General features: G+C 43.8%; 15 non-coding genes across 15 annotated transcripts; all 15 read right to left on the reverse strand.

The window, feature by feature from the left end:
- Window positions 1–277: 277 nt before the first annotated feature.
- On the reverse strand, window positions 278–359 carry TRNAS-UGA (transfer RNA serine (anticodon UGA)). Its single transcript has one exon. It is a non-coding gene; the product is annotated as a tRNA-Ser (tRNA).
- A 1,168-nt stretch (window positions 360–1,527) lies between these two features.
- Window positions 1,528–1,609, reverse strand: TRNAS-CGA (transfer RNA serine (anticodon CGA)). Its single transcript has one exon. It is a non-coding gene; the product is annotated as a tRNA-Ser (tRNA).
- Window positions 1,610–2,152: 543 nt separating this feature from the next.
- TRNAS-CGA (transfer RNA serine (anticodon CGA)) lies at window positions 2,153–2,234 on the reverse strand. The gene has a single exon. It is a non-coding gene; the product is annotated as a tRNA-Ser (tRNA).
- A 543-nt stretch (window positions 2,235–2,777) lies between these two features.
- Window positions 2,778–2,859, reverse strand: TRNAS-CGA (transfer RNA serine (anticodon CGA)). Its single transcript has one exon. It is a non-coding gene; the product is annotated as a tRNA-Ser (tRNA).
- Window positions 2,860–4,028: 1,169 nt separating this feature from the next.
- TRNAS-UGA (transfer RNA serine (anticodon UGA)) lies at window positions 4,029–4,110 on the reverse strand. Its single transcript has one exon. It is a non-coding gene; the product is annotated as a tRNA-Ser (tRNA).
- A 1,791-nt stretch (window positions 4,111–5,901) lies between these two features.
- Window positions 5,902–5,983, reverse strand: TRNAS-UGA (transfer RNA serine (anticodon UGA)). The gene has a single exon. It is a non-coding gene; the product is annotated as a tRNA-Ser (tRNA).
- A 2,418-nt stretch (window positions 5,984–8,401) lies between these two features.
- Window positions 8,402–8,483, reverse strand: TRNAS-CGA (transfer RNA serine (anticodon CGA)). The gene has a single exon. It is a non-coding gene; the product is annotated as a tRNA-Ser (tRNA).
- A 543-nt stretch (window positions 8,484–9,026) lies between these two features.
- On the reverse strand, window positions 9,027–9,108 carry TRNAS-UGA (transfer RNA serine (anticodon UGA)). The gene has a single exon. It is a non-coding gene; the product is annotated as a tRNA-Ser (tRNA).
- Window positions 9,109–10,277: 1,169 nt separating this feature from the next.
- On the reverse strand, window positions 10,278–10,359 carry TRNAS-UGA (transfer RNA serine (anticodon UGA)). The gene has a single exon. It is a non-coding gene; the product is annotated as a tRNA-Ser (tRNA).
- Window positions 10,360–11,526: 1,167 nt separating this feature from the next.
- On the reverse strand, window positions 11,527–11,608 carry TRNAS-CGA (transfer RNA serine (anticodon CGA)). Its single transcript has one exon. It is a non-coding gene; the product is annotated as a tRNA-Ser (tRNA).
- A 543-nt stretch (window positions 11,609–12,151) lies between these two features.
- On the reverse strand, window positions 12,152–12,233 carry TRNAS-UGA (transfer RNA serine (anticodon UGA)). Its single transcript has one exon. It is a non-coding gene; the product is annotated as a tRNA-Ser (tRNA).
- Window positions 12,234–12,775: 542 nt separating this feature from the next.
- TRNAS-UGA (transfer RNA serine (anticodon UGA)) lies at window positions 12,776–12,857 on the reverse strand. Its single transcript has one exon. It is a non-coding gene; the product is annotated as a tRNA-Ser (tRNA).
- A 1,167-nt stretch (window positions 12,858–14,024) lies between these two features.
- TRNAS-CGA (transfer RNA serine (anticodon CGA)) lies at window positions 14,025–14,106 on the reverse strand. Its single transcript has one exon. It is a non-coding gene; the product is annotated as a tRNA-Ser (tRNA).
- A 543-nt stretch (window positions 14,107–14,649) lies between these two features.
- Window positions 14,650–14,731, reverse strand: TRNAS-UGA (transfer RNA serine (anticodon UGA)). The gene has a single exon. It is a non-coding gene; the product is annotated as a tRNA-Ser (tRNA).
- Window positions 14,732–15,900: 1,169 nt separating this feature from the next.
- Window positions 15,901–15,982, reverse strand: TRNAS-UGA (transfer RNA serine (anticodon UGA)). Its single transcript has one exon. It is a non-coding gene; the product is annotated as a tRNA-Ser (tRNA).
- Between the last annotated feature and the right edge of the window lie 72 nt (window positions 15,983–16,054).

The raw sequence follows: 16,054 nt of genomic DNA on the forward strand, positions 1-16,054 counted from the left end.
TGTACTAAGAAAGAGTCCAAAAGCCTAAACAAGACACGCTTCATAAAAAAATAATTACTCTTTTCATGACTTGTCTAGATCATGCAGGACAGGTCCAGACTACGAACCCTTCCGAGGCACCTGCGCTCTAAAACACTTCCTGGGTGTGGAAATTGTCTCAATGTTTACATCTAGTTTGAATTTTTGCCGTTTAACTCTGTGACTTGATGAGAATTGCGTAACAAGAAGTAAACATTTACTTAACTAAACCAAATGGTGTTCATGCAAAATCTCATGACGCTGCAAGCAGGATTCGAACCTACGCGGGGAAACCCCATTGGATTTCAAGTCCAACGCCTTAACCACTCGGCCGTCGCAGCTGCATGAGTATGATGTCACAGTTGTCGTATACGAGCCATGCACTACTCACGTCAGGCCGAGACATAAAAAATAAAGTAACAGAAGGACGGGGCACGTACCAGCAGTGCCCTGTTGTCCTCACTTATTTTGCATGCTTTCAGACAATTAATAAAAATAGCAATACGCATCACTCAAAGTGAGTGACAGGGCACCGATGAGCGGTAATCAATCACTGCAGATTTCTATCCTCGTTTCCCTATATTACGGCGGTGGCAACGGGCCCTTAAGTGTACTCAGAAAGAGTCCAAAAGCTTAAACAAGACACGCTTCATAAAAAAAAGTACTCTTTTCATGACTTGTCTAGATCAGGCAGGACAGGTCCAGACTACGAACCCTTCCGAGCCACCTGCTCTCTAAAACACTTCCTGAGTGTGGAAATTGTCTCAATGTTTACATCTAGTTTGAGTTTTTGCAGTTTAACTCTGTGACTTGATGAGGATTGCGTAATGAGAAGTGAACATTTACTTAACTAAACCAAATGGTGTTCATGCAAAATCTCATGCCGCTGCAAGCAGGATTCAAACCTATGCAGGGAAACCTCATTGGATTTCAAGTCCAACGCCTTAACCACTCGGCCATCGCAGCTGCGTGAGTATGATGTCACTGTTGTCGTATACGAGCCATGCGCTACTCATGTCAGGTCGAGACCTAAAAAATAAAGTAACGGAAGGACGGGGCACATACCAGCAGTGCCCTGTTGTCCTCACTTATTTCGCATACTTTCATACAATTAATAAAAATAGCAATATGCATCACTCAAAATGAGTGACAGGGCACAGATGAGCGGTAATCAATCACTGCACATTTATACCCTCGTTTCCATATATTACGGCGGTGGCAACGGGCCCTTAAGTGTACTCAGAAAGAGTCCAAAAGCCTAAACAAGACACGCTTCATAAAAAAAATTACTCATTTCGTAACTTGTCTAGATCAGGCAGGATAGGTCCAGACTACAAACCCTTCCGAGCCACCTGCTCTCTAAAACACTTCCTAGGTGTGGAAATTGTTTCAATGTTTACATCTAGTTTGAGTTTTTGCCATTTAACTCTGTGACTTGATGAGGATTGCGTAACGAGAAGTGATCATTTCCTTAACTAAACCAAATGGTGTTCATGCAAAATCACACTACGCTGCAAGCAGGATTCGAACCTGCGCAGGGAAACCCCATTGGATTTCGAGTCCAACACCTTAACCACTCGGCCATCGCAGCTATTTGAGTATGATGTCACTGTTGTCGTATACGAGCCATGCTCTGCTCATGTCAGGCGGAGACCAAAAAAATAAAGTAACGGAAGGACGGGGCACGTACCAGCAGTGCCCTGTTGTCCTTCATTATTTTGCATGCTTTCATACAATTAATAAAAATAGCAACATGCATCACTCAAAGTGAGTGAAAGGGCACAGATGAGTGGTAATCAATCACTGCATGTTTCTACCCACTTTTCCCTATATTACGGCGGTGGTAACAGGCCCTTAAGTGTACTAAGAAAGAGTCCAAAAGCCTAAACAAGACATGCATCATAAAAAAAAGTACTCTTTTCATGACTTGTCTAGATCAGGCAGGACAGGTCCAGACTACAAACCCTTCTGAGCCACCAGCTCTCTAAAACACTTCCTGGGTGTGGAAATTGTCTCAATGTTTACTTCTAGTTTGAGTTTTTGCCATTTAACTCTGTGACTTGATGAGGATTGCGTAACGAGAAGTGATCATTTCCTTAACTAAACCAAATGGTGTTCATGCAAAATCACACTACGCTGCAAGCAGGATTCGAAACTGCGCAGGGAAACCCCATTGGATTTCGAGTCCAACGCCTTAACCACTCGGCCATCGCAGCTATATGAGTATGATGTCACTGTTGTCGTATACGAGCCATGCTCTGCTCATGTCAGGCGGAGACCAAAAAAATAAAGTAACGGAAGGACGGGGCACGTACCAGCAGTGCCCTGTTGTCCTTCATTATTTTGCATGCTTTCATACAATTAATAAAAATAGCAACATGCATCACTCAAAGTGAGTGAAAGGGCACAGATGAGTGGTAATCAATCACTGCATGTTTCTACCCACTTTTCCCTATATTACGGCGGTGGTAACAGGCCCTTAAGTGTACTAAGAAAGAGTCCAAAAGCCAAAACAAGACATGCATCATAAAAAAAAAGTACTCTTTTCATGACTTGTCTAGATCAGGCAGGACAGGTCCAGACTACAAACCCTTCTGAGCCACCAGCTCTCTAAAACACTTCCTGGGTGTGGAAATTGTCTCAATGTTTACATCTAGTTTGAGTTTTTTCCATTTAACTCTGTAACTTGAAGAGGATTGTGAACAAGAAGTGAACATTTCCTTAACTAAACCAAATGGTGTTCATGCAAAATCACACTACGCTGCAAGCAGGATTCGAACCTGCGCAGGGAAACCCCATTGGATTTCGAGTCCAACGCCTTAACCACTCGGCCATCGCAGCTGCATGAGTATGATGTCACTGTTGTCGTATACGAGCCATACTCTGCTCATGTCAGGCCGAGACCAAAAAATAAAGTAACAGAAGGACGGGGCACGTACCAGCAGTGCCCTGTTGTCCTCACTTATTTTGCATGCTTTCATACAATTAATAAAAATAGCAACATGCATCACTCAAAGTGAGTGAAAAGGCACAGATGAGTGGTAATCAATCATTGCGCATTTCTACCCTCTTTTCCCTATATTACGGCGGTGGTAACGGGCCCTTAAGTGTACTAAGAAAGAGTCCAAAAGCCTAAACAAGACACGCTTCATAAAAAAATAATTACTCTTTTCATGACTTGTCTAGATCATGCTGGACAGGTCCAGACTACGAACCCTTCCGAGGCACCTGCTCTCTAAAACACTTCCTGGGTGTGGAAATTGTCTCAATGTTTACATCTAGTTTGAGTTTTTGCCGTTTAACTCTGTGACTTGATGAGGATTGCGTAACAAGAAGTAAACATTTAGTTAACTAAACCAAATGGTGTTCATGCAAAATCTCATGACGCTGCAAGCAGAATTCGAACTTACGCAGGGAAACCCCATTGGATTTCAAGTCCAACGCCTTAACCACTCGGCCATCGCAGCTGCGTGAGTATGATGTCACAGTTGTCGTATACGAGCCATGCACTACTCATGTCAGGCCGAGACATAAAAAATAAAGTAACAGAAGGACGGGGCACGTACCAGCAGTGCCCTGTTGTCCTCACTTATTTTGCATGCTTTCATACAATTAATAAAAATAGCAATACGCATCACTCAAAGTGAGTGACAGGGCACCGATGAGCGGTAATCAATCACTGCACATTTCTATCCTCGTTTCCCTATATTACGGCGGTGGCAACGGGCCCTTAAGTGTACTCAGAAAGAGTCCAAAAGCTTAAACAAGACACGCTTCATAAAAAAAAGTACTCTTTTCATGACTTGTCTAGATCATGCTGGACAGGTCCAGACTACGAACCCTTCCGAGGCACCTGCTCTCTAAAACACTTCCTGGGTGTGGAAATTGTCTCAATGTTTACATCTAGTTTGAGTTTTTGCCGTTTAACTCTGTGACTTGATGAGGATTGCGTAATGAGAAGTGAACATTTACTTAACTTAACCAAATGGTGTTCATGCAAAATCTTATGCCGCTGCAAGCAGGATTCGAACCTACGTGGGGAAACCCCATTGGATTTCAAGTCCAACGCCTTAACCACTCGGCCATCGCAGCTGCATGAGTATAATGTCACTGTTGTCGTATACGAGCCATGCGCTACTCATGTCAGGCCGAGACATAAAAAATAAAGTAACGGAAGGACGGGGCACGTACCAGCAGTGCCCTGTTGTCCTCACTTATTTCGCATACTTTCATACAGTTAATAAAAATAGCAATATGCATCACTCAAAATGAGTGACAGGGCACAGATGAGCGGTAATCAATCACTGCACATTTCTACCCTCGTTTCCATATATTACGGCGGTGGCAACGGGCCCTTAAGTGTACTCAGAAAGAGTCCAAAAGCTTAAACAAGACACGCTTCATAAAAAAAGTACTCTTTTCATGACTTGTCTAGATCAGGCAGGACAGGTCCAGACTACGAACCCTTCCGAGCCACCTGCTCTCTAAAACACTTCCTGGGTGTGGAAATTGTCTCAATGTTTACATCTAGTTTGAGTTTTTGCCATTTAACTCTGTGACTTGATGAGGATTGCGTAACGAGAAGTGAACATTTCCTTAACTAAACCAAATGGTGTTCATGCAAAATCTCATGACGCTTCAAGCAGGATTCGAACCTACGCGGGGAAACTCCATTGGATTTCAAGTCCAACGCCTTAACCACTCGGCCATCACAGCTGCATGAGTATGATGTCACAGTTGTCGTATACGAGCCATGCACTACTCACGTCAGGTCGAGACCTAAAAAATAAAGTAACAGAAGGACGGGACACGTACCAGCAGTGCCCTGTTGTCCTCACTTATTTTGCATGCTTTGATACAATTAATAAAAATAGCAATAAGCATCACTCAAAGTGAGTGACAGGGCACAGATGAGCGGTAATCAATCACTGCACATTTCTATCCTCGTTTCCCTATATTACGGCGGTGGCAACGGGCCCTTAAGTGTACTCAGAAAGAGTCCAAAAGCTTAAACAAGACACGCTTCATAAAAAAAGTACTCTTTTCATGACTTGTCTAGATCAGGCAGGACAGGTCCAGACTACAAACCCTTCCGAGCCACCTGCTCTCTAAAACACTTCCTGGGTGTGGAAATTGTCTCAATGTTTACATCTAGTTTGAGTTTTTGCAGTTTAAATCTGTGACTTGATGAGGATTGCGTAATGAGAAGTGAACATTAACTTAACTTAACCAAATAGTGTTCATGCAAAATCTCATGCCGCTGCAAGCAGGTTTCGAACCTACGTGGGGAAACCCCATTGGATTTCAAGTCTAACGCCTTAACCACTCGGCCATCGCAGCTGCGTGAGTATGATGTCACTGTTGTCGTATACGAGCCCTGCGCTACTCATGTCAGGTCGAGACCTAAAAAATAAAGTAACGGAAGGACGGGGCACATACCAGCAGTGCCCTGTTGTCCTCACTTATTTCGCATACTTTCATACAATTAATAAAAATAGCAATACGCATCACTCAAAGTGAGTGACAGGGCACCGATGAGTGGTAATCAATCACTGCACATTTCTATCCTCGTTTCCCTATATTACGGCGGTGGCAACAGGCCCTTAAGTGTACTCAGAAAGAGTCCAAAAGCTTAAAGAAGACACGCTTCATAAAAAAAAGCACTCTTTTCATGACTTGTCTAGATCAGGCAGGACAGGTCCAGACTACAAACCCTTCCGAGGCACCAGCTCTCTAAAACACTTCCTAGGTGTGGAAATTGTTTCAATGTTTACATCTAGTTTGAGTTTTTGCCGTTTAACTCTGTGACTTGATGAGGATTGCGTAACAAGAAGTAAACATTTACTTAACTAAACCAAATGGTGTTCATGCAAAATCTCATGACGCTGCAAGCAGGATTCGAACCTACGCGGGGAAACCCCATTGGATTTCAAGTCTAACGCCTTAACCACTCGGCCATCGCAGCTGCGTCCGTATGATGTCACAGTTGTCGTATACGAGCCATGCACTACTCACGTCAGGCCGAGACATAAAAAATAAAGTAACAGAAGGACGGGGCACGTACCAGCAGTGCCCTGTTGTCCTCACTTATTTTGCATGCTTTCATACAATTAATAAAAATAGCAATATGCATCACTCAAAGTGAGTGACAGGGCACCGATGAGCAGTAATCAATCACTGCACATTTCTATCCTCGTTTCTCTATATCACGGCGGTGGCAACGGGCCCTTAAGTGTACTCAGAAAGAGTCCAAAAGCTTAAACAAGACACGCTTCATAAAAAAAAGTACTCTTTTCATGACTTGTCTAGATCAGGTAGGACAGGTCCAGACTACGAACCCTTCCGAGGCACCTGCTCTCTAAAACACTTCCTGGGTGTGGAAATTGTCTCAATGTTTACATCTAGTTTGAGTTTTTGCAGTTTAACTCTGTGACTTGATGAGGATTGCGTAATGAGAAGTGAACATTTACTTAACTTAACCAAATGGTGTTCATGCAAAATCTCATGCCGCTGCAAGCAGGATTCGAACCTACGTGGAGAAACCCGATTGGATTTCAAGTCCAACGCCTTAACCACTCGGCCATCGCAGCTGCATGAGTATGATGTCACTGTTGTCGTATACGAGCCATACTCTGCTCATGTCAGGCCGAGACCAAAAAATAAAGTAACAGAAGGACGGGGCACGTACCAGCAGTGCCCTGTTGTCCTCACTTATTTTGCATGCTTTCATACAATTAATAAAAATAGCAACATGCATCACTCAAAGTGAGTGAAAGGGCACAGATGAGTGGTAATCAATCATTGCGCATGTCTACCCTCTTTTCCCTATATTACAGCGGTGGTAACGGGCCCTTAAGTGTACTAAGAAAGAGTCCAAAAGCCTAAACAAGACACGCTTCATAAAAAAATAATTACTCTTTTCATGACTTGTCTAGATCATGCAGGACAGGTCCAGACTACGAACTCTTCCGAGGCACCTGCTCTCTAAAACACTTCCTGGGTGTGGAAATTGTCTTAATGTTTACATCTAGTTTGAGTTTTTGCCGTTTAACTCTGTGACTTGATGAGGATTGCGTAACAAGAAGTAAACATTTACTTAACTAAACCAAATGGTGTTCATGCAAAATCTCATGACGCTGCAAGCAGGATTCGAACCTACCCGGTGAAACCCCATTGGATTTCAAGTCCAACGCCTTAACCACTCGGCCATCGCAGCTGCGTGAGTATGATGTCACAGTTGTCGTATACGAGCCATGCACTACTCACGTCAGGCCGAGACATAAAAAATAAAGTAACAGAAGGACGGGGCACGTACCAGCAGTGCCCTGTTGTCCTCACTTATTTTGCATGCTTTCAGACAATTAATAAAAATAGCAATACGCATCACTCAAAGTGAGTGACAGGGCACCGATGAGCGGTAATCAATCACTGCACATTTCTATCCTCGTTTCCCTATATTACGGCGGTGGCAACGGGCCCTTAAGTGTACTCAGAAAGAGTCCAAAAGCTTAAACAAGACACGCTTCATAAAAAAAGTACTCTTTTCATGACTTGTCTAGATCAGGCAGGACAGGTCCAGACTACGAACCCTGCCGAGCCACCTGCTCTCTAAAACACTTCCTGAGTGTGGAAATTGTCTCAATGTTTACATCTAGTTTGAGTTTTTGCAGTTTAACTCTGTGACTTGATGAGGATTGCGTAATGAGAAGTGAACATTTACTTAACTAAACCAAATGGTGTTCATGCAAAATCTCATGCCGCTGCAAGCAGGATTCAAACCTACGCAGGGAAACCCCATTGGATTTCAAGTCCAACACCTTAACCACTCGGCCATCGCAGCTGCGTGTGTATGATGTCACTGTTGTCGTATACGAGCCATGCGCTACTCATGTCAGGTCGAGACCTAAAACATAAAGTAACGGAAGGACGGGGCACATACCAGCAGTGCCCTGTTGTCCTCACTTATTTCGCATACTTTCATACAATTAATAAAAATAGCAATATGCATCACTCAAAATGAGTGACAGGGCACAGATGAGCGGTAATCAACCACTGCACATTTCTACCCTCGTTTCCATATATTACGGCGGTGGCAACGGGCCCTTAAGTGTACTCAGAAAGAGTCCAAAAGCCTAAAAAAGACACGCTTCATAAAAAAAATTACTCATTCCGTAACTTGTCTAGATCAGGCAGGATAAGTCCAGACTACAAACCCTTCCGAGCCACCTGCTCTCTAAAATACTTCCTAGGTGTGGAAATTGTTTCAATGTTTACATCTAGTTTGAGTTTTTGCCATTTAACTCTGTGACTTGATGAGGATTGCGTAACGAGAAGGGAACATTTCCTTAACTAAACCAAATGGTGTTCATGCAAAATCACACTACGCTGCAAGCAGGATTCGAACCTGCACAGGGAAACCCCATTGGATTTCGAGTCCAACGCCTTAACCACTCGGCCATCGCAGCTGCATGAGTATGATGTCACTGTTGTCGTATACGAGCCATGCTCTGCTCATGTCAGGCGGAGACCAAAAAAATAAAGTAACGGAAGGACGGGGCACGTACCAGCAGTGCCCTGTTGTCCTCACTTATTTTGCATGCTTTCATACAATTAATAAAAATAGCAATACGCATCACTCAAAGTGAGTGACAGGGCACCGATGAGTGGTAATCAATCACTGCACATTTCTATCCTCGTTTCCCTATATTACGGCGGTGGCAACAGGCCCTTAAGTGTACTCAGAAAGAGTCCAAAAGCTTAAAGAAGACACGCTTCATAAAAAAAAGCACTCTTTTCATGACTTGTCTAGATCAGGCAGGACAGGTCCAGACTACAAACCCTTCTGAGGCACCAGCTCTCTAAAACACTTCCTAGGTGTGGAAATTGTTTCAATGTTTACATCTAGTTTGAGTTTTTGCCGTTTAACTCTGTGACTTGATGAGGATTGCGTAACAAGAAGTAAACATTTACTTAACTAAACCAAATGGTGTTCATGCAAAATCTCATGACGCTGCAAGCAGGATTCGAACCTACGCGGGGAAACCCCATTGGATTTCAAGTCCAACGCCTTAACCACTCGGCCATCGCAGCTGCGTCCGTATGATGTCACAGTTGTCGTATACGAGCCATGCACTACTCACGTCAGGCCGAGACATAAAAAATAAAGTAACAGAAGGACGGGGCATGTACCAGCAGTGCCCTGTTGTCCTCACTTATTTTGCATGCTTTCATACAATTAATAAAAATAGCAATATGCATCACTCAAAGAGAGTGACAGGGCACCGATGAGCAGTAATCAATCACTGCACATTTCTATCCTCGTTTCCCTATATCACGGCGGTGGCAACGGGCCCTTAAGTGTACTCAGAAAGAGTCCAAAAGCTTAAACAAGACACGCTTCATAAAAAAAAGTACTCTTTTCATGACTTGTCTAGATCAGGTAGGACAGGTCCAGACTACGAACCCTTCCGAGGCACCTGCTCTCTAAAACACTTCCTGGGTGTGGAAATTGTCTCAATGTTTACATCTAGTTTGAGTTTTTGCAGTTTAACTCTGTGACTTGATGAGGATTGCGTAATGAGAAGTGAACATTTACTTAACTTAACCAAATGGTGCTCATGCAAAATCTCATGCCGCTGCAAGCAGGATTCGAACCTACGTGGAGAAACCCGATTGGATTTCAAGTCCAACGCCTTAACCACTCGGCCATCGCAGTTGCGTGAGTATAATGTCACTGTTGTCGTATACGAGCCATGCGCTATTCATGTCAGGTCGAGTCCTAAAAAATAAAGTAACGGAAGGACGGGGCACATACCAGCAGTGCCCTGTTGTCCTCACTTATTTTGCATACTTTCATACAATTAATAAAAATAGCAATATGCATCACTCAAAATGAGTGACAGGGCACAGATGAGCGGTAATCAATCACTGCACATTTCTACCCTCGTTTCCATATATTACGGCGGTGGCAACTGGCCCTTAAGTGTACTCAGAAAGAGTCCAAAAGCCTAAACAAGACACGCTTCATAAAAAAACATTACTCATTTCGTAACTTGTCTAGATCAGGCAGGATAGGTCCAGACTACAAACCCTTCCGAGCCACCTGCTCTCTAAAACACTTCCTAGGTGTGGAAATTGTTTCAATGTTTACATCTAGTTTGAGTTTTTGCCGTTTTACTCTGTGACTTGATGAGGATTGCGTAACAAGAAGTAAACATTTACTTAACTAAACCAAATGGTGTTCATGCAAAATCTCATGACGCTGCAAGCAGGATTCGAACCTACGCGGGGAAACCCCATTGGATTTCAAGTCCAACGCCTTAACCACTCGGCCATCGCAGCTGCGTGAGTATGATGTCACAGTTGTCGTATACGAGCCATGCACTACTCACGTCAGGCCGAGACATAAAAAATAATGTAACAGAAGGACGGGACACGTACCAGCAGTGCCCTGTTGTCCTCACTTATTTGGCATGCTTTCATACAATTAATAAAAATAGCAATACGCATCACTCAAAGTGAGTGACAGGGCACCGATGAGCGGTAATCAATCACTGCACATTTCTATCCTCGTTTCCCTATATTACGGCGTTGGCAACGGGCCCTTAAGTGTACTCAGAAAGAGTCCAAAAGCTTAAACAAGACACGCTTCATAAAAAAAAGTACTCTTTTCATGACTTGTCTAGATCAGGCAGGACAGGGCCAGACTACGAACCCTTCCGACCCACCTGCTCTCTAAAACACTCCCTGGGTGTGGAATTTGTCTCAATGTTTACATCTAGTTTGAGTTTTTGCCATTTAACTCTGTGACTTGATGAGGATTGCGTAACGAGAAGTGAACATTTCCTTAACTAAACCAAATGGTGTTCATGCAAAATCTCATGACGCTACAAGCAGGATTTGAACCTACGCGGGGAAACCCCAATGGATTTCAAGTCCAACGCCTTAACCACTCGGCCATCGCAGCTGCGTGAGTATGATGGCACAGTTGTCGTATACGAGCCATGCACTACTCACGTCAGGCCGAGACATAAAAAATAAAGTAACAGAAGGACGGGGCACGTACCAGCAGTGCCCTGTTGTCCTCACTTATTTTGCATGCTTTGATACAATTAATAAAAATAGCAATACGCATCACTCAAAGTGAGTGACAGGGCACCGATGAGCGGTAATCAATCACTGCACATTTCTATCCTCGTTTCCCTATATTACGGCGGTGGCAACGGGCCCTTAAGTGTACTCAGAAAGAGTCCAAAAGCTTAAACAAGACACGCTTCATAAAAAAAGTACTCTTTTCATGACTTGTCTAGATCAGGCAGGACAGGTCCAGACTACGAACCCTTCCGAGCCACCTGCTCTCTAAAACACTTCCTAGGTGTGGAAATTGTTTTAATGTTTACATCTAGTTTGAGTTTTTGCCATTTAACTCTGTGACTTGATGAGGATTGCGTAACGAGAAGTGAACATTTCCTTAACTAAACCAAATGGTGTTCATGCAAAATCATACTACGCTGCAAGCAGGATTCGAACCTGCGCAGGGAAACCCCATTGGATTTCGAGTCCAACGCCTTAACCAGTCGGCCATCGCAGCTGCATGAGTATGATGTCACTGTTGTCGTATACGAGCCATGCTCTGCTCATGTCAGGCGGAGACCAAAAAAATTAAGTAACGGAAGGACGGGGCACGTACCAGCAGTGCCCTGTTGTCCTCACTTATTTCGCATACTTTCATACAATTAATAAAAATAGCAATACGCATCACTCAAAGTGAGTGACAGGGCACCGATGAGTGGTAATCAATCACTGCACATTTCTATCCTCGTTTCCCTATATTATGGCGGTGGCAACAGGCCCTTAAGTGTACTCAGAAAGAGTCCAAAAGCTTAAAGAAGACACGCTTCATAAAAAAAAGCACTCTTTTCATGACTTGTCTAGATCAGGCAGGACAGGTCCAGACTACAAACCCTTCCGAGGCACCAGCTCTCTAAAACACTTCCTAGGTGTGGAAATTGTTTCAATGTTTACATCTAGTTTGAGTTTTTGCCGTTTAACTCTGTGACTTGATGAGGATTGCGTAACAAGAAGTAAACATTTACTTAACTAAACCAAATGGTGTTCATGCAAAATCTCATGACGCTGCAAGCAGGATTCGAACCTACGCGGGGAAACCCCATTGGATTTCAAGTCCAACGCCTTAACCACTCGGCCATCGCAGCTGCGTCCGTATGATGTCACAGTTGTCGTATACGAGCCATGCACTACTCACGTCAGGCCGAGACATAAAAAATAAAGTTACAGAAGGACGGGGCACGTACCAGCAGTGCCCTGTTGTCCTCACTTATTTTGCATGCTTTCATACAATTAATAAAAATAGCAATATGCATCACTCAAAGTGAGTGACAGGGCACCGATGAGCGGTAATCAATCACTGCACATTTCTATCCTCGTTTCCCTATATCACGGCGGTGGCAACGGGCCCTTAAGTGTACTCAGAAAGAGTCCAAAAGCTTAAACAAGACACGCTTCATAAAAAAAGTACTCTTTTCATGACTTGTCTAGATCAGGTAGGACAGGTCCAGACTACAAACCCTTCCGAGGCACCTGCTCTCTAAAACACTTCCTGGGTGTGGAAATTGTCTCAATGTTTACATCTAGTTTGAGTTTTTGCAGTTTAACTCTGTGACTTGATGAGGATTGCGTAATGAGAAGTGAACATTTACTTAACTTAACCAAATGGTGTTCATGCAAAATCTCATGCCGCTGCAAGCAGGATTTGAACCTACGTGGGGAAACCCGATTGGATTTCAAGTCCAACGCCTTAACCACTCGGCCATCGCAGCTGCGTGAGTAAGATGTCACAGTTGTCGTATACGAGCCATGCACTACTCACGTCAGGCCGAGACATAAAAAATAAAGTAACAGAAGGACGGGACACGTACCAGCAGTGCCCTGTTGTCCTCACTTATTTGGCATGCTTTCATACAATTAATAAAAATAGCAATACGCATCACTCAAAGTGAGTGACAGGGCACCGATGAGCGGTAATCAATCACTGCACATTTCTATCCTCGTTTCCCTATATTACGGCGTTGGCAACGGGCCCTTAAGTGTACTCAGAAAGAGTCCAAAAGCTTAAACAAGACACGCTTCATAAAAAAAAGTACTCTTTACATGACTTGTCTAGATCAGGCAGGACAGGTCCAGACTACGAACCCTTCCGAGCCACCTGCTCTCTAAAACACTCCCTGGGTGTGGAAATTGTCTCAATGTTTACATCTAGTTTGAGTTTTTGCCATTTAACTCTGTGACTTGATGAGGATTGCGTAACGAGAAGTGAACATTTCCTTAACTAAACCAAATGGTGTTCATGCAAAATCTCATGACGCTACAAGCAGGATTTGAACTTACGCGGGGAAACCCCATTGGATTTCAAGTCCAACGCCTTAACCACTCGGCCATCGCAGCTGCGAGAGTATGATGGCACAGTTGTCGTATACGAGCCATGCACTACTCACGTCAGGCCGAGACATAAAAAATAAAGTAACAGAAGGACGGGGCACTTACCAGCAGTGCCCTGTTGTCCTCACTTATTTTGCATGCTTTGATACAATTAATAAAAATAGCAATACGCATCACTCAAAGTGAGTGACAGGGCACCGATGAGCGGTAATCAATCACTGCACATTTCTATCCTCGTTTCCCTATATTACGGCGGTGGCAACGGGCCCTTAAGTGTACTCAGAAAGAGTCCAAAAGCTTAAACAAGACACGCTTCATAAAAAAAGTACTCTTTTCATGACTTGTCTAGATCAGGCAGGACAGGTCCAGACTACGAACCCTTCCGAGCCACCTGCTCTCTAAAACACTTCCTAGGTGTGGAAATTGTTTTAATGTTTACATCTAGTTTGAGTTTTTGCCATTTAACTCTGTGACTTGATGAGGATTGCGTAACGAGAAGTGAACATTTCCTTAACTAAACCAAATGGTGTTCATGCAAAATCATACTACGCTGCAAGCAGGATTCGAACCTGCGCAGGGAAACCCCATTGGATTTCGAGTCCAACGCCTTAACCAGTCGGCCATCGCAGCTGCATGAGTATGATGTCACTGTTGTCGTATACGAGCCATGCTCTGCTCATGTCAGGCGGAGACCAAAAAAATTAAGTAACGGAAGGACGGGGCACGTACCAGCAGTGCTCTGTTGTCCTCACTTATTTCGCATACTTTCATACAATTAATAAAAATAGCAATACGCATCACTCAAAGTGAGTGACAGGGCACCGATGAGTGGTAATCAATCACTGCACATTTCTATCCTCGTTTCCCTATATTACGGCGGTGGCAACAGGCCCTTAAGTGTACTCAGAAAGAGTCCAAAAGCTTAAAGAAGACACGCTTCATAAAAAAAAGCACTCTTTTCATGACTTGTCTAGATCAGGCAGGACAGGTCCAGACTACAAACCCTTCCGAGGCACCAGCTCTCTAAAACACTTCCTAGGTGTGGAAATTGTTTCAATGTTTACATCTAGTTTGAGTTTTTGCCGTTTAACTCTGTGACTTGATGAGGATTGCGTAACAAGAAGTAAACATTTACTTAACTAAACCAAATGGTGTTCATGCAAAATCTCATGACGCTGCAAGCAGGATTCGAACCTACGCGGGGAAACCCCATTGGATTTCAAGTCCAACGCCTTAACCACTCGGCCATCGCAGCTGCGTCCGTATGATGTCACGGTTGTCGTATACGAGCCATGCACTACTCACGTCAGGCCGAGACATAAAAAATAAAGTTACAGAAGGACGGGGCACGTACCAGCAGTGCCCTGTTGTCCTCACTTATTTTGCATGCTTTCATACAATTAATAAAAATAGCAATATGCATCACTCAAAGTGAGTGACAGGGCACCGATGAGCGGTAATCAATCACTGCACATTTCTATCCTCGTTTCCCTATATCACGGCGGTGGCAACGGGCCCTTAAGTGTACTCAGAAAGAGTCCAAAAGCTTAAACAAGACACGCTTCATAAAAAAAAGTACTCTTTTCATGACTTGTCTAGATCAGGTAGGACAGGTCCAGACTACAAACCCTTCCGAGGCACCTGCTCTCTAAAACACTTCCTGGGTGTGGAAATTGTCTCAATGTTTACATCTAGTTTGAGTTTTTGCAGTTTAACTCTGTGACTTGATGAGGATTGCGTAATGAGAAGTGAACATTTACTTAACTTAACCAAATGGTGTTCATGCAAAATATCATGCCGCTGCAAGCAGGATTCGAACCTACGTGGGGAAACCCGATTGGATTTCAAGTCCAACGCCTTAACCACTCGGCCATCGCACCTGCGTGAGTATGATGTCACAGTTGTCGTATACGAGCCATGCACTACTAACGTCAGGCCGAGACATACAAAAATAAAGTAACAGAAGGACGGGACACGTACCAGCAGTGCCCTGTTGTCCTCACTTATTTGGCATGCTTTCATACAATTAATAAAAATACCAATACGCATCACTCAAAGTGAGTGACAGGGCACCGATGAGCGGTAATCAATCACTGCACATTTCTATCCTCGTTTCCCTATATTACGGCGTTGGCAACGGGCCCTTAAGTGTACTCAGAAAGAGTCCAAAAGCTTAAACAAGACACGCTTCATAAAAAAAAGTACTCTTTTCATGACTTGTCTAGATCAGCCAGGACAGGTCCAGACTACGAACCCTTCCGAGCCACCTGCTCTCTAAAACACTCCCTGGGTGTGGAAATTGTCTCAATGTTTACATCTAGTTTGAGTTTTTGCCATTTAACTCTGTGACTTGATGAGGATTGCATAACGAGAAGTGAACATTTCCTTAACTAAACCAAATGGTGTTCATGCAAAATCTCTTGATGCTACAAGCAGGATTTGAACCTACGCGGGGAAACCCCAATGGATTTCAAGTCCAACGCCTTAACCACTCGGCCATCGCAGCTGCGAGAGTATGATGGCACAGTTGTCGTATACGAGCCATGCACTACTCACGTCAGGCCGAGACATAAAAAAT

This window comes from Lissotriton vulgaris, chromosome 11 (assembly GCF_964263255.1).
Source record: "Lissotriton vulgaris chromosome 11, aLisVul1.2, whole genome shotgun sequence".
In the NCBI taxonomy this organism is placed as follows: domain Eukaryota; kingdom Metazoa; phylum Chordata; class Amphibia; order Caudata; family Salamandridae; genus Lissotriton; species Lissotriton vulgaris.